Consider the following 27,738-nt stretch of genomic DNA (forward strand, 5'->3'; position numbering starts at 1 on the left):
AATATCCAGAATCTACAAAGAACTAAAACGAATCAGCAAGAAAACAAAAAGAAAAACAAAAACAAACAAAACAAAACAAAACAAAATAACCCCATTAAAAAGTGGGCCAAAGACATGAACAGAAGTTTTTCAAAAGAAGATAGACAAATGGCCAAAAAATATGAAAAAATGCTCAACATCACTATTCATCAGGGCAATGCAAATTAAAATCACAGTGAGATATCATTCTGTCAGAATGGCTTTTATTAAAAAGTCCAAAAATAATAGATTCTGGCATGGATTCAGAGAGAAGGGAATGCTTATACACTGTTGGTGGGACTGAAAATTAATACAACCCTATGGAAAATAGTATGAAGATTTGTCAAAGAACCAAAAGTAGATGTACCATTCTATCTAGAAATCCCACTATGGGTATCTATCCAAAGGAAAAGAAGTTAGTTTATCAAAAAGACACCTGCACTCAAATGTTTATTGCAGCACAATTCACAATTGCAAAGATGTAGAATCAACCCAAGTGGCCATCAATTCATGAGTGGATTAACAAAATGTGGTATATGTATACCACAGAATACTATTCAGCCATTAAAAAAGGATGAATTAATGCCTTTTGCAGCAATTTGGAAGGATCTGGGGACCATTATCCATGTACTCTCTAATAAATTGGAACTAACGGGTGGGCACAGGTGTACAGAGGAAAGTAAAAGTCGTGGGAAATCAAAAAGGGCAGAGGAAGGAGGAGGAGGGACAAAAACCCACCTAATGAGTATAATGAATACTATTCGGGTGACAAGAACATTTATAGCCCTGACTCAAGCCATGTAACAAAAACACTGTATACCCCCTTAATAGTTTGCAATTTTAAAAAAGACCCTATTTTTTTTTTTTTTTGGAGGGCTACAGGAAAGGCAGTGCATAGCCATAACATTTTGAAGAGAGGTTATTCCACTGTACAAATAATTATTTAATATTCAAAAAGTAGATCCTGTTAAGGAATTTAAGCCTGGGTCATCAATTGTATATGCCTCCAGAGTTGCCCCTCAGGAACTGTGAACTCCCAGACCCACTATATCATAAAGTTAGGGGCGCACAGCAAAAGCCTGTTGTGTGATGGAAAGAACACATTCTGGAAATGGCCCAAACAGATATGGAATGCCCAAGTTAACCCAAAAGTAGTCTAGATTCCTGTGCTGCCTATATCTATTACATCAAGGCTGTGTCACCTGTGTCCTCATAGAATGTTTCCTTTGACAAACTGAAGATAAAGGCAAACAGAAATAACTTGGCTTAATTCACAGGTGAGTCAGCTCAATATATTGGTGTGAGTCAAAAATAGACATCTGCTGCTTTAAGTCTCACTCTGGAAAGGCCTTGAAACACAGTGGTAAGTAGGAAATCCTCCCATTGGGCAGAACTCTGTCATATTAACGTCAAAGGAGAAGTGACCTGAGATAAAAATATCCACAAACTACTGGGCAGTGCCAATCAGCTTCACTGGCCAGGTTCCCAGAGAAGATAAGAAGTGGAGATCATAGGCAAAGATATCTGGGGGAAAAGCATGTGGATTAACTTATGGGAATGTGCAAAAAATATGTGGATATTTCAGTTCACATCAGGGCCTATCAGAGAACACCCACTGCAGCAAAGGCAAGGAATGGCCCAGTGAACAAAACAACTGGTTCAGTGGAAATCAACCAGTCTGACCTTCACCACTCCAAAGTTTTGAGTGATTCGAGCCATGGTAGCAGAGATGAAGGGTATCTGTGGGCCTGACAGTAGGGATTTGCTCTCTGATCCAAGACTCCTCTTAAGTCTCACAGGGTATTTAATTTATTGTTATGGCATCTTGCAGAACATTTTTATACATGCAGGGTGTCACTTTTATATAAAGGAATGAAAGCAGTGGACAAATGGCATTGGATCCACTGGTTCTATCACATACCATATCACTCAATGGTTGCCAGCTTAATTTAACATTAAATAGCCTTTTAAATTTTCATCTAAGTCTTCGTAGATGGGAATGACTCTGCAAGGTTCACTGTCTTTCAAAATGAGGAATCTATTTTGAATCAATGACCATTATATGGTACTGTGCATCCCAAAAGGGAGAGACATAAGTTTGAACTAAGGGGTGAAAATAGTCTCTGTCATTCCCCACTCTTAATGATCCAGGTAGAACTTCATGCTTTCCTCATCCTACAACTTTAGGTTTAGTTGTAATGGCGACATCCTGATTCCCAATTATCAGGGAGAGGAGCACTTCTATCAGGGGACATAGTGATATTTCCACTAAAGCTAAAGTTGTGAATGCCGACCAAGATCCTTATGCCAGTGGACCAGCATGCCAAGCAGAGAGTGACTGTATGTATCCTGATCCCACGCTGCTACAGAAAAGGGGCAAAGAGAAGTATGTCTGACACTCAGGGGAATTGTGAGGGCTGGGAGAAGACTTCTTGGTTCTCCCATGACTAATAGTATATGTAAATAGGATTTTCAGTAATTATGGTCTACTAGCAATGCTATAACAGGTCCTCGCAGCCATCTATATATCCGTTTTATCCCTCAGGGCAAGCTGACCAAGGGTGAGGAGAGTTTAAAATGAGTAGTAGGAAAAGGAGATGGTGAGTATCAATTGTCCAGCAAAGGGAAATAAAACTTGCTCTTTCATCTCTTCATTGGTTTTACAAACTTATTTTATTCTTTTAAGTAATTTTAATGCCAACTACCTTAAAAAATCAGTGACAAGACAAGGTGAACTTAACTTGGGCTCTGACTGTACCGTAGCAAGTAGTTTTAGTGCCTAGCCATGTTTCTTCATCCTAACAACTTCATTGCACATCAGGCGAACCTTCTACTACCAATACTTGCCTTTCTTTTCCTCATGACTGACTTTGCCTTCTAAAGCCCCTTTTATCTGTATGCAGTGAGCCAGAACAATCAGTGCACCCCTTCCTTGAGAGCTATCCTCACCAAATGATGGGCAGGAATTGGTCTATAAGCACCCAGGCTCCCTTGCACCCTGGTTGGTAAAAGCCTGACTGTCTTACACTGCCTGTTTGAGTTTCCTTAGGGGGTTAAGCTCTTGTCCACCACAGGAGTAGCTGGCTCAAAATGCACCCTTTCCTGAAGACCTACCTTCCTTTCTCTGTTGAACTTGCACATCCCTATACTGAGATTTTCTTCAATCTTTAAATAAATTACTTATATTTGAATTCTTCTATCAGGGTCAGATTCCAGGGGAACCAAACAAGGATACTCACTGTGTCACAATATTTTACAAATTTTCAAAAGTATCTTTCTTGTGTTTGCAGAACCTGGATTTTGACACCATTTTGTCAAATCATATAAAGATAGAAATAGAGGCTTGATCATGGGAGAATAAAAGTAGAGAGGGTGGGTGGTGACCCCTGTGAAAGAATCAAGGAGAGAATTGCTACTCTTGGCCTGACCAATGGCTCCCATTTGGTCTCTCAGCCGTGTTTCTTGCGCTCTGTTTCAGCTGGCATGCTCTCCAGCTAGCTCCCTGAACCACAGGGCGGGATAGGGCCTTCGCCTCAGCAAACAGCCTTACAAAGTGTTTCAGCTTTTTGTTCTTGCTGACTTTTATCCCTTATGAGGGATTCAGGTACGTAAGTATTTTTTTCCCAAGAGAAATAACCTAGGAATGGACAGTTACATTATAAAACCATATGAAAATAATATTATTCTTATTGCCATTTTTTTAGATTAAGGACATTTTCCAAACCCATTTAACTAGTACCTGGCAGTCATTGAGTTTAATCCAATTCCCTCCACCTTTGCAACTTGAGGTTTTAACCCCAAAACTAACCTCCCTCTCTTGAATTATATATGAAAGAATAAGACTGAACACTCTGTAGGATATCCTTAAGGCATCATGCCCTATATAGTTCTTAAAGCCACTACTCATGGAACTCTCTTGAACACTCTCCATTGCCCAGGAAGAAAGTGGTAAGCAGCTTCAGTAAGATTCTTTCTTTCCTGTGACCCCAGTGAGTACAGCCAGCTAGTGTCTGGGTCTCCTTTATGGGCAAGCAATCTGTATGTCCCAGTCACTGCAATTATTTAATATAAAGGTCCCACATTATTCTTGATTGATTTTTCTTTTTTAAATATTTTATTGATACATAATAATTGTACATATTCATGGACTACATGTTATATTTTGATATAAGCATGTAACATATAATGATCAAATCAGAGTAATTGGGACATGATTCACCTGAAACATTTATCATTGCTTTATGTTGGGAACATTTGAAAACTTCTAGCTATTCTGAAATATAATAAATTATTGTTAACTATAGTTGCCCTATTGCACTATTGAACACTAGAACTTTTTCCTTCTATTTAACAGAATTACCCCTTCACCAACACCTCTTCATTATCCCCTTCCCACCACCTTTACCAATCTCTAGTAGCCACCATTCTATTCACTACCTCCTTGAGATCAATTTTTTTTAGGTCCCATATATGAGTGTGAAAATGCAATATTTGTCTTTCTGTGCCTGGTTTATTTCACTTAAAATAATGTCCTCCAGATCCATCCATGTTTCTGCAAATGGCAAAATTTCCTTCTTTTTCATGGCTAAATAATATTCCATTGTGTACATACACCATATCTTTTTTATCCGTTTGTCCCTTGATAAACACTTAAGCTGATTCCACATTTTAGCCATTGTGAATAATGCTGCAATAAACACTGAAGTGCAAATATCTTCTGGTTACATTTTATGTCTTTGCCTCACCCAAGCGAGGTTTAGAGGCATGCCCTTCCCCTCTACAATGCTTGTCGTGTCTGTGACCATTAGTTGTGAGTTTACCCCCACCAACTCCCTAATCCCTGGAGAATATTACTACCGTGTGAGCACCATAGTGTTGATCATTGATTGATTTTTCATTAATATTACTGGAAAATGGTTTCTCAGACAATCCAAAGATATAAATATGGATTGGAGGCCTAAGGGTGAATGTCAGTGCTCACATTTTAGGGCGCTTTCCTGCTCAAATGACGTTGGAATTGAAGTAGCAGGCTCTCCTCTAGCTGTGTTCAGATGAGCTCCTTCTTCTACCCAATGAGGCAAAGTCTCCTGCATGACAGAAGCTTCTAGCACATAGAAGACCCAGCTATGAATGGCCCATAGCAGTGTGTTATAAACTGGCTTGACATAGTTTGGAAGAACTGGGGACAATTATGCACTCATATTCTTGAGGAAATTTTAGTTTTTACAATAATTTTTAAATTTGAGGTTTTATTTTATTAGATTTGAAAATAAATATACATATAATCAAGATCATCTACATGGTCACCTTATGAACAAGTGCTGGCAAATTCAGTGCTTGTTTTGAAATGTATTTATGGCAGAATGAGTGCCAGTTAGAACTCTTTTAATTGTCTCAGACTGAAAAAACAACCAAGCAACATCAATAAAAAGAGAAGAGGATTTGGTAGAAGAATGTTGTATTTTTTTCCCTAGCAAAAACCAACCACTTTGCAAAGATTACACAGTAGTTCCGAAGAGAAAAGTCGAGGAAAAAATAAATAAGTACATTGTAGTGGGTACTATGTTCTAGACAAACTTAAGAAAATTTCTAGACTCTGTACTTCAGAACTATATTCATACTTAAAATAACCATTTACTCTCATCAATTAGTATCATGTACCACATTAAATAAACATTGTTGATACTGAATTTTGTTTTTATAGTTTTGTTGTTTTCAACATTTTTAATTTTTTTGGTTGTATAAGATCAATAAGCATGAAACTTTAAGTTTAATTAGGTAATATTGCAGTAAAGAAAATTCGATAAACATTAGCAGTTATACATTATTTAAGTCTGAGAAATACTGACCTAAAATACAGATCTATAATTTTTTCTCTCTCACAGCTTCTAGTACCAGACACATGGATCATTTCTCAGATGGCAGAGTAGTTGAAATGTATGTTACTTCATGTTAGTATATATTTTGTTGTGGCTATCCTTTTCTTTCTGTTCTTTGACACTCCAACTTTCTTTACTGAAAGCCACATGACATATTTAAAGGAGACTGTGAAAGAAGGAGCCTCTGTTTTTGCACACACATTCATTTGGGTTGAAATGTTTTCAGAAGGTTGATTTGGAGATAGGATGATGAAAAGAACATCGGCAAGGCAGCTCTCAGTGCAAACACAGCTCTGCCAGCTGCCAGCTGTATGATTTTGGAGCAGAAACTCCACTTCCCTGAGTCTCAGTTTCTCAAATGTAAAAGGGTCATAGTAAGAATTTAGCTCAAAGGTTGGTTAAAAAGATTAAGAATTCAATTACGCAATGTGACTGATTTTTACTGGGCCCCCAATAAAGAGCTGCCTCTGCCTCCAAATTTCAGAGCCAGTTACAATTCACCTAAGAAAATCAGTGCTGCTACATTACACTTGAATCTTCCATTTGAACAAACTGTTATCATCATGTTTGGGAAGAATACTACATTTAATAATTTATCTCCAAATGATATTTGCTGTTATAAAAGACATCATTCCAAATAGCAAAGGACGAAGATTCGTCATCCCTACAAAACACTAAACGAGCAAAAAAATCCCCAGATTCTGAAGGAAAGAGCAAGGGAAGGCAGTGGTGTCAGCAGTTTGGAGGAGAATGAAAGGCCATAGATGGGAGGGGCTTGAAAACAGCTCACCGGAGTTCAGCTACCTTTGGAACTCATGCTATTATGTGTCAGGTACTTTTCTAAGAACTGGGGAAAGAGCATGGGACAAAATAAATGAAAGGTAGTTTTCACAGAGCTTGTGTACCACTTGGGGGGACAGTGGAGAGGAAGAGAACAAGCAAGTAAACGTGTATCTGTTATATAAAGTCAGAGAGTGTTAAGTGCTAAGAGAAAAATAAAGCAGGCGAAGGAAATGGGTTTATGTCAGGTGGAAACTGGAATACAGACACTTGGAGCTTGGGACCAGGGCAAGGCAAGAGTCACAGATTTGTTGGCACCAATCCTTCATAAAGGGGACAATACTAATTGAGTGCCTTTTACGCGCCTGGCTTTTGTGTCAAGCTAGAATCAGCCAAGTTGTGTCAACTCCAAGGGGGGGGTGTGATTTGGGGGGTAAGGGGATTGGGAGGTTGGGAGCTTTCACAGTGGTTCAATGGCTAATTAAATGATTTCAAATTCATGGTTTATTGCAAGGCTTTCACCTGCCAACAAACATGCAAATGTATTGTATTCAACACACAGAGGCAGTAATAGGAGACGGGGAAAATGGAACACAGCGAGTGACTGAGGAGACCGGCACACTTAGGAGTCCCACAGGTCCGGCTCGCCCTCAGTGCTGACCAGCGGTGGGGTCCTGCTCTCCTCTCAGCAGAGCTTTCTGCAGCTGTTGTCCATGAAAAAAAGGCCTCAGAGTTCTCCTGGGCAGAGTTTCTGCAGGTGTCTCAACCATGATCAGTTTTTTGCAGTTTTTATTGCCGTCTACAGGACTGTCCGTAGTCATGATCTTAGCAGCCTTTTGGCTTCACTTTCTTGTCAGGCCTAGTGGTTCCCGGTCACAACAGGTGTTATCTTATCACCTCAGTCCACCTTACATGTGCTTATCGGTTTGAAGGGTCAGCAGTTTCACGGTGGGCTGAGTCACTTGTCATGTGGGACTCCACTTTGAGGTATTTAGGATCCATTATTATATATCCCTGGCACTGTTCTAGACTTGGAGATACTATTCACTGTGTGGCTCATATTCCAGTAAGGAAGACACTGAATAAACAAAGTAATTAAAAAAATGATATAATACGTTACATAGTCATAAATTCTATGAAGTGAGATAAACCAGGTTTGCGAGTGTTGGGCGTGGGAATTGCAATCCAGTTTAAGTGTAAATAACCCCTGTAGCAAAATTCCTGCTGTGTGGATGCTATAATGGTTCACCCTGGGTTGCTAGAAAATTGGTAGAATAGCAGGCCTGGTAGCCAGCACGGCCTTCCAAAAGTGATACCGAGGTTCTGGACATAATAAGACCCATCCTTGGTCTGGAAAAAGTTTGCTTGCATGGTCTTGGCTAGTCATCTTTAAGCATCAGAATGACAACTCTTCATAGAAGCCGGGAATTATCCCTCTGAAGTCTCATGGATCTTCTGAAATAATAATTCGCAATCTTTTGTTTTCTTTTTTTTTATTTTAGTAGATTTATAGGGTGCAAATGCAGTTCCATTGCATGTATATATTGCATAGTGGTGGAGTCTGGGCTTCCGGTACACCAATCACCCAAGTAGTGTATACTGTACCCCACAGGTCATTTTTCATCCCTCCCCCACCACTCCCCTCCCCTGTGAGTCTCCAGTGTCCATTATACCATTGTGTGTGCCCTTGTGTGGCCAGAGTTTAGTTCCCACTTATAAGTAAGAACACACAGCATTTATGGCATTTATATTTCTGATCCTAAATTACTTCACTTACAATAATGACCTCCAGTTCCTTCCAAGTTGCTGCAAAAAAGATTTTTGAGGGTTTTTATTATGAAAGGATGCTGGCTTTTATAAAAGGCTTTTCCACATCTATTGAGATGATCATATGGTTTTTGTTCTTAATTCTATTTGTGTGGTAAATCACATTTATTGACTTGAATATGTTGAACCATCTTTGCATCCCTGGGATAAAAACCACTTGATAGAAGTGAATTATCCTTTTGATGTGCTGTCTGATTTGGTTTGCTAGTATTTTGTTGAGGATTTTTTATATCTGCACATCTGATAGCAGTCCCCTGTTCCGATTTTCTGAAATTGCTTTTGATGAGGAGAATTTTTTCTGGAAGGTATATTTGTTATTGGTTGAGTTCTTGATTTGGTTCTCAGCTCATTTACTGTTGATGTATAGTAATGCTATACACCAATATTTTGGCTTGATTTTGCATGCCTGCAGTAGTGTGATTTTTATAAGATTGTTTAAGCACATTGCTTAAGTGTACTGGGTCAGTGGTATCTGTAATTTCCTTAGTAGCTTAGGGAACAGTAATTAGTTGAGGCTATGGTGACATTTTGCTGGGGAATTGAATGCTAACTGAGCCAGTCTTTGGGCCCCAGTGGTGGAATTGTGGGCTGTGTACGCCTAATTTCAGGCCCCAGAGCAGCTTATACTGGCAGCGGTGTTAGTGTGTCCTGTGGGGGCCAATTCTTGGGCCTTAAGCTGGCTTTCTCAGAAGCTAGTAGTTGGAGCAGAGGGCCAGGTGTGTGGGCAGGGTCTCTGTCCCCTGAGCAGATGGTGTGATGTGGGAGGTGACCGTAGTCATTGTAGAGCCACCCATTAGGACCCAAGTGGTAGCTGCAATGGATTGGGCAGACTGGTTCCCAGTCCCACAGCTGCCTGTAACAGGGTAGCGAGTACTGTCCTGAGTGTGCTTAGGAGAGCTTAGTCTCCTCTGTCTCTTCCCAGCTGAGTGGCAGCTGCAGCCAAGTCACTTTGAACTCAGCCTGAGGGTGTGGCACATCTCATTCTTAAGTTATCGAAATGACGTAGCTGTGGGCTTACAATCAAAGAGGTCAGGGCCCCTTTCAGACAAGGAGCATGAATGTGTAGGGAGTGTGTTCTGCTCACGTCTCAGTCTCACAGGAGCCCGTAACAGGGCAGTGGTAGTTGTCCTGGGAGTGCATAATAGAGGTTGGGGTCCCCTATCCCTCCCCAGCTGGATGGGGATACAACTACAGCAGCCCAAACTCAGCCTGACAGCGGGGCATTGCCCAGCTTTATACTCCCAAACTAGCACCTTAGGCCTGGGAGGGTGGGGCCTCTCGAAAGCAAATAGTGTGGGCAAGATACTGGGGGGAGTGCCGTCTGCCTGCATCTCAGTTTCATAGCAGCCCGTAGGAGGGCGGTGGGAACTGTCCCAGGTGTATGTAGGAGAGCTTAGGCTCTTGTGTCCCACTTCAACTGGGCAGCAGCTGTAACTGCATCAGCCCAAACTCAGCCCAAAAGCAGGGCGCTGCCCAGCTCTAAACTACCAAAATAGTGCCTTAGGCCTGTGAGCAGAGAGGTTGGGGCCCTTCTCAGACGGGCTGTGTTGGCAGGACACTGAGAGGATGCAGTTTGCTAGAGACTTGGTCCCATGGCAGCTGGCTGCAGGATGGCAGGTACCTTCCCAGATATGTGTATCCCAGAAGCCTGGTTTCTCTGCCCTTCCACAGCCAGGTGGGGGCTGCAGGCATGTTAACCTAAACTCAGCTCAAGAATGGGGCACATTCCAGTGTCAAACTCTCAAAATAGTATCTTGGATTTGTAAACTGGAAAGACTGGGGCCCCACCCAGGCAAGCAGCATGGGTGAGAAACTGCAGAAAATTCTGTCCACTCAAATCTTGGTCTCAACAGCAGCCCACAACAGAGAAGTAAGGACCGTGCCAGGGATGGGTGTGAGCACCTGGGCTCCTCTATCCCTCCTTGGAGCCTCACAGTGGCTACAGGTGCACTCATGGTTCCCCAGGATCTAGGCTGTCAGAATGGCACCTGGCTCAAGCTGCTCTAGGCACTGATGCCCATGAGATTCTACATGAGTTTCCTTTCTGGAGCAACCTCTCTGTGCAATCTCCAAGCAGCTCCCTATGTTAGGTCTGAGACCTGCCTGGTTCAGGGTGTCCTCTTGTAGCCAAGATTGTAAAAGTGTTACCATCCAACCAGGCTCCTTGCCTACTTCCCAGATAGAGACCAATATACTAAGAAAGCAGGAGTCACAACTGAAAAACATTTAAATATCGAAAAGCACTAAGTGAGAAGATGGGAGAAATTTCTCAAATCCATCTGCCTGAGAATTTTGCGGCTAAGATTTTTAAAGGTAGTTTGTTAAACAAAGGGTTAGGGAATTGGGTCTGCTAATGGGCTGGGGATGAACTCGCAGTTTTGGGAAACAGAAATTGTCTTCTTGGCTGAGACAGCTTCTGAGAACAGGGTAATAGGACCTGTTGGGTCAGTTTCCATGCATGCACACTGGTCCAATTGACATTAATTGGTCCTCCTGAGTGCAGAGACTGGAAGATATTTCACAGATAACTCTTAGGTTTTATGATAGCAATGTTATCTATGGAAGTGATTAGGGAAGTCACAAATCTTGTATCTGTCAAGGATACCTGAACCTTAAGCAGTAAGCAGTTACAGCAGTAAGCAATTACAGGAAGGCAAGTTAGGGAAAAACGGCTGGTTAACTTTTAGCTATGTCTATACTTCTGTAGAAATCAGACTTTATCACAGTTCCTGCCTTCTGACCTTACATTATTATAGGCAGTTTCAAAAGCTCATCTCTGAGAATGGAGCCCTTAGGGTTTTCTCTGGCTGTTCCCCATGTCCATGAGCTTCTCTTGGCTGTCCACCAGTCCCTAGGCAGCTAAGTTGCTCTGAGCCCTCTCCTTAGCCACTTACCCACTTTTGGTGCTTCCCATCTCTTCCCTGATGAATCCTAGCATTTTCTCCTGGAAAACTTGTACAAAATGTGACACTGCTTACTATTCTGGTTCTTCTCCATAGAGGAAGCACATACTACCTGTGTCTAGTCAGCCATTAAGCCTCATGATCCTTAATGACAGTATTGGAGGGAATTTCCCAAGGAAAAGATTGACTCCACTGACAAGATGAAGTCCAAACTAGCAACCCTGATAAAACCGCAACTTCAAAACTCTGGTGGGTGGTGGGTGATCTATGATAATATACCTCTTACTCAAACCATGTTAGATTAATTTATCCAAGCAGGGTCAAACAAATGGACTACTTTCCTGACCTTTATCCTACTGTTGGAAAAATAGAGTACTGTTAGTGCACTGAACGCTAGTAAAAGGAAGCAGTGAAGAAGGAAGTCTAAGCACTTAGACATTTACCTCACCCTACTGAACAAAGTCTCCAAAGGAAATCATACAAACAAAACCATTCAGAGGATGTAATATTATATAACACAATCGTATATGTTTGGTCTTCCTCCCAGTGTTCTGATGCACAACACCTAAAACCTTTGAAATCTCCAAAGTGATAAGTCTTTTTTTATATGCTAGTTAGTTGACTGATGGCCAGGGGCTCCTGGATAGTCTTAGCATGGAGCTGGTTGACAGGGAAACCAACCTGGTGATTTGAGGATTGAAAATTTTAGTCCTACCACTCCCTAAACTCCAGGGACGGGAGAGAGGCTGAAGGTTGAGTTGATACCAATGACCAATGATACAATCAACCTTGCCTATGTAATCAAGCCTCTCTTAAACCCCAAAAGTACTATGCTGAGGGAGCTTCTGGATAGCTGAACATGTGGAGGAGCCTGAAGGGTGGCATACCCAAAGATGGCATGGAAACCTCACCTCCTTCTCCCGTAACTAGCCCTGTACATATCTTCCATCTGACTATTCATCTCTATCTTTTGTAATATCCTTTATAATAAATGGGTAAACATAAGTGTTTTCTTGATTTCTGTGAACCTATCAAAAAAATTAATTGAACCTGAGGAGGTGGTCATGGGAACTCCTGATTAATAGCTGGTTGATCAAAAGTATAAATGACAACTTACTACTTACAAATGGCATCTAAAGTGGTGGCCATCTAGTGAGAATTATCCCTCAGCCTGTGGTATCTGACAATTTCCAGGTAGACAGTGTCAGAATTGAATTGAATTAGAGAGCACCCAGCTGGTTTCTGCTGCAGAGTTTGCTGTTGGTGGGGAGAAATGCTCACATATTTCGGTGACCACAGTTGAAATATTCTGTGTCAACTCTGTTGTGAGACCAGAAAAGGAAAAAAACATTTTTTTTCCTGTGTCATTACAAAGGACCTCCCCAAATATTCCTCCTCTCAAAATATTTTGTGTTATGGTTTTTAAATTGATGTATTGAATATAATGAATTGATCCATACAACTCTGTAAAAATTGCTCTGTTATGGAAGATACTCTGCACAATCAAAGTGACAACTGAGTACATTTACAGAAGGAATATTAAGGTGAGTATATTAGTCAGCATTCTCCAAGAAGAGAGAACCAATAGATATAGATATAGATAGATATACGAGAGCAGGTTTATTAGGGAAATTGGCTCATGTGATTATGGAGGCTGAGACGTTCCATGGTAGGCTTTCTGAAAGCTGGAGAACCAGGGAAGATAGTAACATGACTCAGCTCAAATCTGAAGACCTGAGAACAAGGGGAGCTGGTGGTGTAACTCTCAGTTTGAGGCCAAAGGTCTGAGGACCTAGAGTTCTGATGTCTAAGGGCAGGAGAAAATGAGTGTCCAACTCCAGAAGAGAAGAAAGAAAATTCACCTTTCCATTGTCCTTATTTTCTATCTGGCCCCTCACCTGTTTGGATGGAGCCTACCCACATTCAGAGTGAATCTTTCTTACTTAGTCCACTGACTCAAATGCCAATCTCTTTCAGAAACACTCTCACAGATATATCCAGAAATAATGCTTTACCAGCTATCTGCATATCCTTTAATCTAGTCAAGTTGACAACTTAAATTAACCATCATATGGAATCATAGACCATCTGGAAGATAGGGATAAATGGGACACTAAACATGTACACCATACTTTTGAGATTAGGGTATAAAATTCAGTCTAACAGAGTAGCCCCAGAGTGACACTGGCCAACTATCTCTTGGGACATGAGAGTCATCTGATAACCCCTACATCAAGAAAGAAACATTGGCTACCAACTGAGGGTACCCCCTTCCCCTCCACAATTCTTGGGTTTGTGAGATAACTCTGCTTCCTAATGGTATACCCAAACATCATCCAATCTTAAAATAGAACCACCCTAATCCTTGGCCACAAAATTCTATGTCACACAGCATTCATCTAATGGCTATGCCTTACCATTTATATCATCTGCAGAAAGTGAGGACGATTGGGCACTGAAATGGCTTACTCAAAAACAAATCGTTCTAACCAGGTTCTTGTCATTCACTGGTAAGCTGGCTAAGTGCCAGAGTACAGCTATCCCCTGCAGGGATCCGTCTGTTATCAGCTTTCTGTTAGCGACCTAAAAGCCAGGCAGTGGGAAGGTGTCTGGAGCAGTACAACATGGTGGATATTCCTTCACAGAGCTTTCTTCCACCTCTTACCCAGTCACTCTCAGGCTGTTAGAATTCCGGACAGTATCCCATGCCAGGCTGTGAACGGATGCTGCCTGTCAGGACTGCTGTCTTCTGCTTGGTGATTCCTGGCCCACTGCACCAGGAACATGTCTATTACCTTTACCCTGCTCACTGCTATGTTGTGTTCCTTGTCCAGATATCCTCATAGAGTGGGTGCAAATGAGTGCACTCTGACCATTGCAGCACAGAAAGGGGAAGAAGCAGCTCCTTGCCTAATTTGGATGGGAATACTGAAACTTTGGGAGGTAGAGGTGGGAATGCATAATAATTATTTCTACTTGAATCCCTTAAAAGGGATTGTCTCAAGGGCTGTCCCCATTTTTTTTTTTCAGTTCCTCTTTCCTTTAAGGAATCCATAGACCAAGATCTAAATTTCTGAGCAATACTGCTATAGAGGTTTTGTTTGCTAAATGACCCCTGGTAACCTGAAGATAACCATGAGAAGCTTTGTACTCCCAGCCCCCTACTGAATTCCCCCATAAAACTAAAGGAAGCACCTCTCAGAGTTGTTCATTTGTCACCCTAGATTGTTTTCCATGTGTTCTCCTCTGTCATTTCCAGGGAGTATAACAGAGGGTTCCCGGGGGAGTTTTCTTACCTCCTTAGTCTTCCAAATTATGTCACTAGCCTAACTCTTATGCAAATATTAGTTCCACTCTCTCTTTCTGGAACAATTACAGTAGGCTCCCAATGCATTTCTAAGATTCCATTCTCTCTTCCCTTTGACTTAAAACCCTAAATATATTTGAACATCACTTTAGAAGCTATGGAGCCCTTTCCATATATCTTCTGATCCTCATGAAAAAGCCTATTGTGCTATTTTACACACAAGGGAAATAAAGCTTACAGAAATTAACTGGAATTCCTTCATTAAATCAAGATATAAGTGGTACAATTGGGACACAGATAGGAGGATTTGTCACCAAACTCAGTGCTCATTCCATTACAACAAATTGCCTTTTTAATTGGAAACCCAATTACTAAGTTAGAAACTACTACTATTATATATATCATTCTTCAGCTCTCAAGCCTTTAATGGCTCCTCACTGCCTGCAAAGGTATGAGCATTGAGGACTGCAATCAATCTCTGCAGCCTCCTCTCTTCTCTCATCTCCAAATCTACCTAAACCTAAGCTCTGGATGGAGGTTGAAAATTAGCCTTCAAGGGGACAAATTGTCTGGGACTATGTAACTGCTGCTTCCTTAGACAGAATCTGGAGCTTGCACCCTTGCAGTGTCCTTGCCACACCCAACCGTCATACCTCAACCTGCTCCACTGTGTACATTACCTGCTGGATGTGTATTTACATGTGAGGTTGTGGCTCCCCGTCTTACACACTCTGTGCCTAACATAAGTCAATATTTAGAAAAAACCCTGCATTAGAATTTGAAAGTAAGGTTTTTCTCAAAATGTTTCAAGATCCCCTGTAGATACTTGTTAAAAGTGCAGTTTTCTGAGCTTCACTTACATAGTTGTCTGCATAGAGTCTTCATAGAATTTCTTGGGTGGGCTTAGAAATTTTCATTTTCAGTAACATACCTAGTGTTGATTCCATGCATTAACATTTGAGGATCAGACATTGGACAAACTGGACTGCACTCTACGCTTCCTGTTTTCTCAACACAAGCCACAGGGCCTGCCTCCACAGCTCAGCTCTTCTCTTTGGCGGAAATCTCTCCCCTCACCAGCCCCAATCCCATTTTTTTTTTGTTCATAGCATACTATTTAAAGGAGTTTTTGATCAAGATCGAGGATATTTCTCTCTCTCTTTTAAGGCTCTAAACTAATTGATAAGGTTTTTTAAAAATAAAGCAATGAATGAAAATTTCAGACCTCCAAGATACCATGCAAAAGGAATTGTCAATAAAATCCCTTTATCTTCTATTCATAATAATTTATAAATCATATATTACTGAATTTCTCAGTCTTTTTATTCTAGAGGCCTCTTTTCTGAAGTTTAAGTAGAAATAAATAAATTTATCTATATCTATTTATGTCTATCTATATCTATCCATACTATACATCTTTCTAGTCAAGATTCATTGACAATACTTGGTCACTGTGTCTCATTTGGAAATGCCCTGCCTCCCACTTGTAACCTAAAAATAAAATCCTAATTCCCCTGCTGACTGAACAGACCCCAGAAAAATCTTAAAACTGAGTATCTGATCATGAAAGGAAGGGAGGTAAGACATGCCTCATTTTATCCCCTTTTCTGGAGTTTAGACACAGCAAATGGCCAGCATTAATGTTCAAACAGAGATCATAAAGCTGACAAAACAGACACTTTGTGACGATAAGATACTAAATTATTAAGAGGACCTAAGGCCCTGTAGGACAAAGGTTAAGTCACACCTGCAGAAGATCCATTTACTTACAGATTACTGTGAGTATATTGTGATTTGCTCTCTGATTAGCAGACCCCTTTATCTTAACTCAAGCATTCTACTGACTCCAAATCCTTAGACAATCATTTATTTTTTTAACCAATTACAAATCAAAGAATCTTTGAATCCACTGTTGGGGTGGACAGGCTAATAGGTGCTTATAACACGGGTGGAGAAAGATTTCTCATGTAGAGATTAAGATATATAAGTAAAAAGTTTATTTTATCCTTTTAGAGGAGGGGAAGAGAGAGAGAGAGAGAAAGAGAGAAAGAAAGCAGGAGAAAGAGAAAGAAAGAAGGCAAGGGTGGGAGAGAGCAGGGGGCTGGGGTGACATCCCAGAGAAAGAGAAGGGGTGCCAGCAGCAAGGCCAAGTGGCTCACTGATTTTAAGGGGAACGAAGAGAAAAAAAATAGTGATGGCTGTCAGTTAATAACAAAAGTAGCAGCAGGTAGATAACAAAAACTGCAAGGATTTCAAAGTCCAAGAGTTGGTTTCCTGCCTTTCTGGAGAAGGGATCATCACAGAAGATGTGACTCTATCCTTGAAATATAGTTGAGGCTGTAGCTTGTTCTTCTGATGTTTACTCAGAAACTCTGTAAAAGCAGATTCTCAAAATAAATAAATAAATAAATAATTTTGAAAGACAGTTTTATATCTCTTTTCCGCTCATTCAGCTCTTTCAGAAGTTGTGCAAAACAGAACTCCTGCAGGGTACCTGTTAGTGAGAGAACTCATAAGATTGATCTTTGACAGTTAACTGTGGAAATTGTAGGATTTGGTATTTTCCTGTTATTTTTGCAAGACCACCCTTACACCCACCTGTAACTTGTAAGTTCTCGCTTTGAGGTGCCTGGCTTTTTCAGCCCAAACCAAACCAATGTTTGTTCACCTTCCATGTATTGATTTATGATTTTACCTACAATTCCTGACTCCCTAAAATGTATAAAATGAAACTGTAGCCCAGCCTCGGGTGCATTTTCTCAGGACTCTGGGCCATTGGTCACTCATATTCATCTCAGAATAAACCTCTTTAAATTATGTTACAGAGCTTGGGTTTTTCTGTTAACACACTGCTGTCATGAAGACAACCAGCAGTGAAGGTGTCCAGTGATATTTTCTCCTTTCTCATGTAGCTCACTAAGAGGTGGGCTTGCTCTATTCACTTATAAAGATTCTGCAAAGATATAATCATGTAAATGTTCTTACAACATAATGGGAAATTTAAAGATCATACGTGAATTTATTCTGTATTCTTTTTTATATGTTTTATAAACAATCTAGTGCAAATAACATGGCCTAAGCCTTGTTCTGTTTCCCTAGTAAGCATTGCAAATTCCATGACTATATTATAAATAAAAGAAACACTTTCTCTCGTCAAATGGCCAAAACGCACCATCTCCCACAAAGGCAGGGTTGTACAAAAGTATTCTGGCACTCCCTTTCCCTGCCTAATAAAAATATATATTTTTTGCTACAAGGAGACAACTTTACATATTTCACAAAATTTGGAATCCTACATGTCATACAAAAGTCATTCAGCATTTGTTCATTTATTCATTGAATTCTTTATCTACCCTTTGATTTAAACATATTTAGTGTCACTTAATATATTAGTTTGTTTTGTGTTGCTATAAAAGAATACCTGAGACTGGGTCACTTATATAAAGGTTTATTTAGCTCATGGTTCTGCAGGCTGTGCAGGAAGCATGGCAAAGGCATCTGCTTAGCTTCTGGTGGGGGCCTCAGGCTGCTTTCACTCCTGGGGGTAGGGGAAGGGGGAGCAGATGGCTAGAAATCACATGGGGGAAGCAAGAGAGAATGCTGGGGCCTGCCGGTGGGAGGGTGCCAGGCTGTTTTTAACAACTATCTCTCCTTGGAGCTAACAAAGTGAGAAATCACTCACCTCTGAGGGACAGCATTAATCTATTCATGAGAGATCTGCCATACCTCCCATTAGGCCACATTTTCCACACGGGGAGCAAATTTTAACATGAGGTTTTGGGGGACAAACCATATCCAAACCATAGCACCTAGATACCCGTTACTTTTCTATGCAACAGTAATACAGGAATCTGTAAGACAATAACCTAGATTTTAAGCAGCAGAACGCTAGTCACCTTCTTCAAGAAACTTTCACTGCACATACTAAGCAACCCCCTTCTTTCTTTTTTCTCATTGTACATGGCCTTTTATGTTTTTCTCCTTTCTGCACTCAATACCCAATTTCCACTCAACTGGAAACTCCTTGATGGAAAGGGAGGTGCCATATTCACAGCATCAAGTACAGAGTCAGACAAGCAATACTGCACAAAGAATATTTTTGTTTTGATTTGTACTGAAATCTCCAGAAGATGGAGAGATATTAAATACACATTAAGGGAAAAAATTATCTTATAATTTTCTAAATTTCTTTTTAGACTAATTTATCTCTCTGACTTTTGTAATATCTGAAGCCTGTACTCACACTTACAAAAAGAATTCTCTGTTTTTGAAACTCACCATTATCTTACTAAGTCTCAACCTGGGGCTGGTCAGATTCTTGCACTAGTGTCTCCACCTTTCTGGTCTTCTCATTCTTTAAAATGGCATCCAAATTTACTTGTTATGATAAGTCGCTTTCTCTCATGCCTCCAAATGCTAACTCCAAACCTTGTAATAATCCAACAACATTTACAATTTTTGAGCATTGAAAACCTAAAACCACCCATCAGAAATGCGACTGATTTTACTTAGCATCTAATCAGTCCCATGCATAGAAGCAGGCTGCTGTCTCAGACTGTTGGTATTTGTAGTGCATGTGTCTAGCAGCAACGTGATAACATGGGACACTTAAAATCTAAGCTACATATTAGTGAAAAAGGAGGCCCCAGGGTACTCTCAAGAACCAGAGATGCTTTCAAATAAAAGCAGTTTATACATGGTGTGTGTATGTGGCGGGGTTTTAGTACAAGCATGTGTGAGTATGTTGTGAAGGTTTTAAAAATAAAATGTTTTTTTTTTTTTTTTGCAAATACTGATTTTCACGTTATCCTGAAATGTTGTTCTTCATGTAAACGATAGCTTATTACATTACATATGGGGAGAAATTGTAGTCTTATGATTGCCATGGCAACTAGAGACTTCATGTATTGTTAAGTTAGAAACACATTTGGTCTGTAAGAGTGAACCCTCCCCATCCACCCCCTAGAGGTGAAATAACTCAGCCTCTTCTAATGCTCTGTTTAGGAAGCTGCACCTCCACAGTTTTATTTGCTTAATGACACCAAGGCAAGGCTCTGCATTGCTTCGTGGCTTTGCAGGAATCGGGCCTAAAATACAGCTGCTTTGTTAAGGAAATCCACTTTATAATACTTAACAATTGGAAAGGTATATATTTTATTCCTTTTTTAAAGAAAAATTGCCTCACTCCTTTGATTATCTTTATTACACTTTTCCAATGACACAGCTGTAATTTAAAGATCCTCAGGGTGCTTTGTTATTTTTCTAAATTAAGGGATTTTTTTTTCCTTCTTTTTCCTCTTTTCTCCAACTACAAAAGGAAAAGATCTAATCCCTTTCTTGGACATCCTGATCTTCCTCAATATATCATCACAGCATTTCATATGGATGATGTATTGGCCTCACCCACCGAGAGTATCCAATGCCTTTGGTGATTTATTACTCACTGACAGATGCCAGCTGGCAAGAATTGCTTTTGTGATTCTCACCAAGAGTTACCTCATTATTTAAAACGATGAATTGCTTTTGAAATGATAACTACTAGTTAAAGAAATGAACAGTGTGTTATTACCTAGACTAGGCAGGCCCCCAAGTCTGGACAAGCCTATTAGAAACCAACCTTTCAATGAATGGGCATAATGTGATCATTCTATTTTACAAAGAGTACAAGTCCTTCTTGGCTATATAGAGCAAATGTTTGGAAGCGATCCATTGAAATAATGCAAGTTTCCTTCCCTCAATGGTCCAGATTAAATTTTAAGAAGACGGAGAGCTTCCAAAGGAAAAAAAATTAGATATACACGTTCACCTCAGCTCAAAAGAAAGTTGAATTTTTGCTGATTAAGGTTTTTCTTTTTAACTGTTTAAATTTTAGTAATTTTTTACCCCCTTCCTGTGTAATAAAAAGCTTTATATGTAGGAATTTACTAATGGTTTTGACTTTAAAAATTAACTTTGAAAAATTACCTGAAAATCAATTTGCAGTGAGATTATAAAGAATTTTGATAGCTATAACCAAGAGTATAAATTTATTTGGTATAAAAGTAAGAAAAGTTTGTATGGATCAGGGCAAAAAAAATGACATTATCAAATGCATATTTCTTAAAATAATCTCTGGCTATTTTGAAGGAAGAGATGGTTTACACTTTGGATACCACGATGAAGGCCTGAACAACAGGTAGCAGAGTGGAAAGACACAGCCTTCTGAGAAGCCGTTCAAGGAAGGAAATAGAAACAAGAAGGAAAAGAAGGGATGTGGAATTTAGATTGTGATTATAAAAACGTATTGGCTAAAGATCTCACAGCACACAACATAGTGTCACAGATTTAGGCATTCAATAAATTTCTGTTGAGTGTTTTAGTGAAAATATGAATCAACATCAAGATTGATATTAGACTCTTGGAAATCAAATCTAAAATCAGAATTAATAAAAAGAGCACTTTTTTTTTTTTTTGGATTTAAGAAAGTAACAGATACTATGCCAAATCAAAGTCCTTTGTGCTTGACTATAACCCAGATTCTACAAGGGCTAAATGGCTTGGTAAACAGCAAAGAGCAGTATGAGTACTGTATGCAGTACTAAATACTTGTCTCACTTTGCCATCTTTATTTGCAAAAAGGGTATGAGGGAGATGCGGTTTACAGGTTTCATTATCCTCAGTTTACCCATAAGGGAAATGTAGTATTCAAGTGATCACCCTAAGGGCACCATTGAAGTAATGGGTCAGTTGAGAATCTGGTCCAGTGTCATTATGGCCTCACTTTCTTTTTTCAGATATGAAAGAACACGGAAAAATATAAACAGATCTAACTTCAGCAATAGTCAAAAAGAGAGAGCAAAAGAAATGAAAATACTTGGGTAAAAATTGGTAACTCTAATTAATCTTTAGCTATTGAAATTTTCAACGTTTTCTGTCTAATTAATTTGTGGTTTAATGGGGAATTCTGTTTGCTTCTACATTGTTGAAGGAAACTCCTGGGTTCATAATAGAGCTTTTTAAAACTTGTGGCTGTTGGCGTGGATGCAGAGAGACAGGAACACTCAGACACTGCTGGTGGGACTGAAAACTAGTGCAACCCCTGTGGAAAGCATTATGGAGATACCTTAAACAGATTCAAGTAGACCTATCATTCGATCCAGCAATCCCATTATTGGGCATCTACCCAAAAGAACAAAAGTCATTCTATAAAAAAGACACCTGTACCCGAATGTTTATAGCAGCACAATTCACAATCGCAAAGATGTGGAAACAACCCAAAGGCCCATAAATTAATGAGTGGATTAGTAAAATGTGGTATATGTATACCATGGAGTATTCCTCAGCTATAAGAACTAAGGGTGATATAGAATCCCTTTTGTTCTCCTGGAGAGAGTTGGAACCCATTCTATTAAGTGAAGTATCCCAAGAATGGAAAAATAAGCACCACATGTACTCACCAGCAAATTGGTTTCCCTGATTATCACCTAAGTGCACATTTGGGAATAACACCAATTGGGTATCTGACTGAGGTGGGGGGTAGGGGGAGGGGATGGGTGTATACCTACATGATGAGTGCGAGGCGCACTGTCTAGGGAATGGACACGCTTGAAGCTCTGACTCAAGGGGATGGAGGGCACATGGGCAATATATATAACCTGAACTTTTGTACCCCCATAATAAGCTGAAATAAATAATAAAAAAATAAAAAAAAAATAAAACTTGTGGCTGGATATTCAAATTCAAAATCCTGCAAGGGGAGTGTAGTTAACAGAAATTCATGATGCTAGCAAAGTGTCAGTTGGTTATAAGCTCTTGTATTGCAACCAAATATAACACCTGGAAAGTTAGAATTACTTTAAACACTTATGATATCATTAGCTCTCCATCATGCCTTCATTCCTTGTCCTCTCACAAAGCCCCCCATTGCATACTCTTTACAGACAAATAATACACTGTGCTGGTAGTATCTAAGACATAAATGGGATTCCATCTTTTAATCCTTGCTCTAAGGGAATAGAATTAAAAAACCAAGAAACTACAAATTACTATAGATTTTGTTCAGTTCAAACACTTTTCTTCCTTATTTTACAGATCAGAAATTTGGGTAAGAAGATCATGATGTCCCTAAGATCATGTGCATTGTTAGAAGGTAAGCTCTGAATAAGAAAGCGGCAGAAGACAGGGTAAAGGGGAGTTACATGTCCTTAGGTAAGTCAATTAATCACTTTGAATCTGCATTTCATCAGTTGTAGAAATCAAATAAAGCCAATATTCAACAGAGTTTAATAGGCTAAAAATATCTATAAAACATAAGCATCATCTAGGCTTTCTTTTAATCATACTGCTTACACTGGAGATTGTGCTGTGTAATAGAAATAGCACAGTTTTAGAAAACAAACTGGGCTGAGTTCAAATGTTAGCTTCTTTATTTACTTAATCTCTCAGAATCTATGTCCTTAAACATTGCTGGTAAGGATGAAGATAAGGGTCACTTTCAACAGGAAGTGAAAATTTGTGCATACAATGTGTATCACATATTGAAAGGCATGCACCACTTATTTAGTGATTTCACTACTAGATATTGATCACACAGATGTATTTATAAAAGTTTACAGAGATTTGCATACCAGAATGCTCAGTACAACGTTTTTTGATAGTAGCAAAAAACTGGAAACAAGTGATGAATGTGTTGGTAGAGGATCAACTAAATAAATCACTTTTGGATCACTTTTGTTTTTTGTTTTAGTTGGAAATGGAAATTTATAAAGGATATTTAAGATAGGATAACATAACATGAATCCATTCAAAAATGTGATAGAAAATAAAGGTTTGAAAGTCCTATTATTAAATATCAAAAACCTTGAAGAAAACATTGTACATAGTATGATCCCCTTTATAGTAAATAATTTTACTAGCATATGTGTATATATGCATATATACACATATGCATATACTAGCAAAAGTATAAAACCATTTCAAAAAGGAATCAAAAGAAGCTTTCAGTGACTACATTAGAGAGATAAATTGGGTTAATTAATTAATTGCCTATACACACACATACACACAAGGGTTATCTGTGTCTTAATTTTGGACCATTTTTGTTTTAGTTAAAAATTAAGAAATATAAAGTATATTTTAAAATAAAAATACGAGAGGTATAATAGCACTGTTGTGACAAAATTGTAGTAAGTAATATGATAGCATTTGTAAAAGACAAAAGACATAGTACTGATTTCACAGATGATAGAATGAGTCTTCCAATTGTTCCTCTTCTTTCCTTCCAGCCTCTTCCCTGGGAATTAAAATACCTATCAATATATATTTTTTACATTGTACCTCTAATATTTAAAAGTTTATTTTTTTCAAACAACAAGCACGCATAAGGGAAAAAAACAAAATTGCACACATTCATTTATTTAAAAAATGAGTGTATAATGTGTGCAAAATTGTACTCGGTTCTGCGAATGCAAAGACAACTAAAACATTCCCTGTCGAGAAGTTTACGTTCAGGTGGGGATCATGTACATGAAAATAGTACATCAAGTAGGATAGGTATAAATATTCATGGCATCAAGGAAAAAAATAATAATTCCAAAGCAGAGGTGCAAAGTGAGGTGAAGCTTTCCAGTGGGGTTGTACTTACAAATAAGGCAAGCCAGTGTCAGAGTCAAAAAGTCCTTACAAGTTGAGGTAAGGCATTTGAACTTAGTCCTTTATGCAACAATGAGCCAGTAAGGGTTTTGAAGCTTAGGAATGAGGTAATTAATGTCTTACGTAGAAAGATCAATCCAGTGGTAACTTGGCAGCTAGATTGTAAGGGAGAGGTCAATTCTGTAAGCAGAAATATCTGTTGAGAAGTGATTAAAACAGTGCAAATGAGAGAAGAGAGTGTTGTAAGTAAAGGAGATAATAGTGGATATGGGGGCAAGGCATGGACTTGAGAAGTGTTGAGGATGTATTAATAGAAAGAACAGATATAATTGGATACATTTATTGAAGTCAATGATGACTTAGGATATCAAATGAGGATAACTGGATGCTTTGTGGTGCTGTTAGCTGAAAAGAAAATTCAAGCAAAGTCTGGGAAAAGTGGGGTAGTGAATGAGCACTAGTTTGGGCACATTGAATGTAGGATGCTGGAGCTAGATTTACCTGATTAGAAATGATGGAATTCTACAGGGTGTTATACATGTCTGCAGCCCAGTGTCACTTCTGTGGTGAAGTTGTCTCTGATTTCAATGAGGAAAAAAGGCTGAATATCTCGATTTAGAAGTTATTCACAGAATAAGAAGAAAGAACAGCAAGGATAAGTGACACACGTTTGAGGAGCAGGCATAAGAAACCAAACCAGTAGTGGAGGCAGAGAGGTGCTGAGATAAATAAAGCATCTCTTTGTCAGAAATAAGAATGCATACCACTTAAGAAGTAAATCATTTTCCATTTTGAAATGAGATTCAGCACCTTCAAAGTCCATGAATATTATGGAACACCTTTGGCTGTTAATTGGCAACTAGCTGCTCTAGAGCATTAAATACCACTCACTGTCCTTAAAATTTAGTCTTTACAAACCTTCATTTTTAAGTCTGTTGTCAATCAAGATTTCCTGGTTAAGGGAGTTACTTGTTTTTTAATAACAAATTTTTAAAAGATTTTATTTCTGCCAGAGCAAAGAATCTTTAAAAATATTTTTTTAAATACTTCAATAAGGTTTTTAGACACATTTTTACAGTATTTCATGACAACAAATGTTTTCTCAAAACTCCACAAGGATCTCAATCACACCATTTCCAAGAACTAATACCAGAGAATGGGGGGCAGGGAGGGAGAACTGCCAAGGCCAAGACTTTCACTGCCCTCTGTAGAGTTGTTAGAAAAGACAATATGATATGAACCTCATCTCAACCTCAATAACCCTCTATCTTCCTAGAATCAATAAAGTAAGGAAAATCTTCAGAGTATCCGAGGTTGAATTCAATATTGCCCTCTGGGAGTATTACCTTGTTTCAGCAAATTCATTGGCACATAAAAACTTTCTTTCATAGATTTTTTGTTAGCATACAAAAACTTCCAATTTCAACAAACACTCCTTCAGCAAAATACCATGTGAATGAATTTCTCCAATAGTCAAAGCAGCTAGAATGGTCTTGTTAAGCCATTAATTCTCTGGCCTCAGATCTGAAAGATAAGCTACTTAGGAGACAAAACTCATCCTTGAATGACTTCTTTTCTATTTTCTGTCTGAGAATGATCCTCTTTGGGGAAAATTTTTTTAGTAAGAGTTCATTTCCCATCTCAATCTCTACCTGTCTGCCATCAGCGATTGTGCATTTGATTGAAACACATAGTATTAGGGAGATAACTGAGACCATTTCCACGAAGGACACTGCATCTCAAAGCCAAGTGCAAAGATTTTGTAATTATCCACTGTTGGTATTGTCTTGTTACTGACACTTCCATTAATGGAGATAAGCCAGCTGATGATCGGGAAAATTTCAATGTAGCTGAAATATGAAAATCTTCAGATAAACTGCCTAAGTGCAACTTGCATTAGTGATTCGGTGGTAGAAGTCTCACCTGCCTAAATTTAAATCATTTGGAAAAGAAGCAGAATGATTTCAGGGAATTGTTTGGGAGGGTGGGGGAGAATGGGGGAGGCAGTCATTGTAAATTCTATTTAATTTGTAGCCAGAATCTTACTTTAATATTGTTAAGATCAATATACCAGAAGATCATTAGTGATTAAGGGATATGATTTAAGTTCAGTCCAGAGGTGTGATGGTGTCATTTGTAATACTGTGGAAATTAAAAAATAAACAAAGTTAAACTCACAAAGGAATTAGAACACACATTTCAATGCATTGTGGAGTAAAGATATTGTTAAGTTTCTTTTTACTTGTGGTTTAACTCAATAGTTTAGAAGGGATTGAGATTATAGATAATTTTTCTGGTTTGAGTTTTAGTGCTGATAGGCTTCTATATAAGGATCTGAGAGTAGTTGATAAAAAAGAACCAACAGAGATTTGAAGTGTCAAGTTCAAGAATAACAAGGCTCCTGGAAAAAATAGGCTAGTGGCTAAGAAATCAAACTCTGGACCCATCCTACCTAAAGTTTACATTTCAGCCTCATCATTTATTAGTTGCATAGCCTTGGTCAAATTATTAAAATTGTCTATACTTCTGTTTTCTCATTTCTAAAATTAGAATGATAATAGTTGTTATTTCACTGAGTGGTTATAAGAATTAAATGAGTTAATGCTATTAACAATTTACAGTCAATAGGTATTAGTTGTTGTCATAATTATTATTATTAGGCTATAAGTTGAGTGAAGCCCAGGTATAGAATAGAGTTAAGAAAAGAAAACATAAGATGAATAGCACCTCTTAGTTCCCTATGTTTATCAGATGATGACTTTCCCAAAAGACCACCAGAATTATTTTCTGATCAAGTAAAGCTAACTTTATTGGACCTATTAAAAAATGAGAGAAAACCACCTTGGCAGAATCTTAGTGTTGTAGAACAGGGTGGATAAAGGGCTGGAGATCCTGAGTCAAAGGTTTAAGATTAGTCTTTCAACGTACAAAATTGATTATAAGTGATAAAATTCATGGCATAATACTTTAGAATTGACAGCAGAGTGAGGGAGGGTCTTGACACCAGTCTTGATAAATTAACTATTATTTGATGAACAAGCAGAGGAAAAATCTATTTCTCTGATAGATCTATTTCTCTTTATCCAGATAAGTAAATTGTACAGATAAATTTGTTTACTACAATTTCCTGAAGATTACAAAATATTTGTTGGTTTATAGCCTCATTTTTCCAGGTCAGAGTTTTCCGGAGCAATTAGAAAACCTACGCTGACCTATATGCCCTCAAACCTAAGCCCTGATAGTTAAACTATGAGAATGCAAAAAATGATCTGAGTCTAGTGCTTAAAAGTAGACAGTAGAATATCAATTTTGTACATATGGTACTTTAAGAGACACATGCTTTGAGGGCCTCTTAGATACAAGAGTAAGACAGGTAAGAGAGGATTGGAGGAAC

This window comes from Lemur catta, chromosome 8 (genome assembly GCF_020740605.2).
Source record: "Lemur catta isolate mLemCat1 chromosome 8, mLemCat1.pri, whole genome shotgun sequence".
Lineage (NCBI taxonomy): Eukaryota > Metazoa > Chordata > Mammalia > Primates > Lemuridae > Lemur > Lemur catta.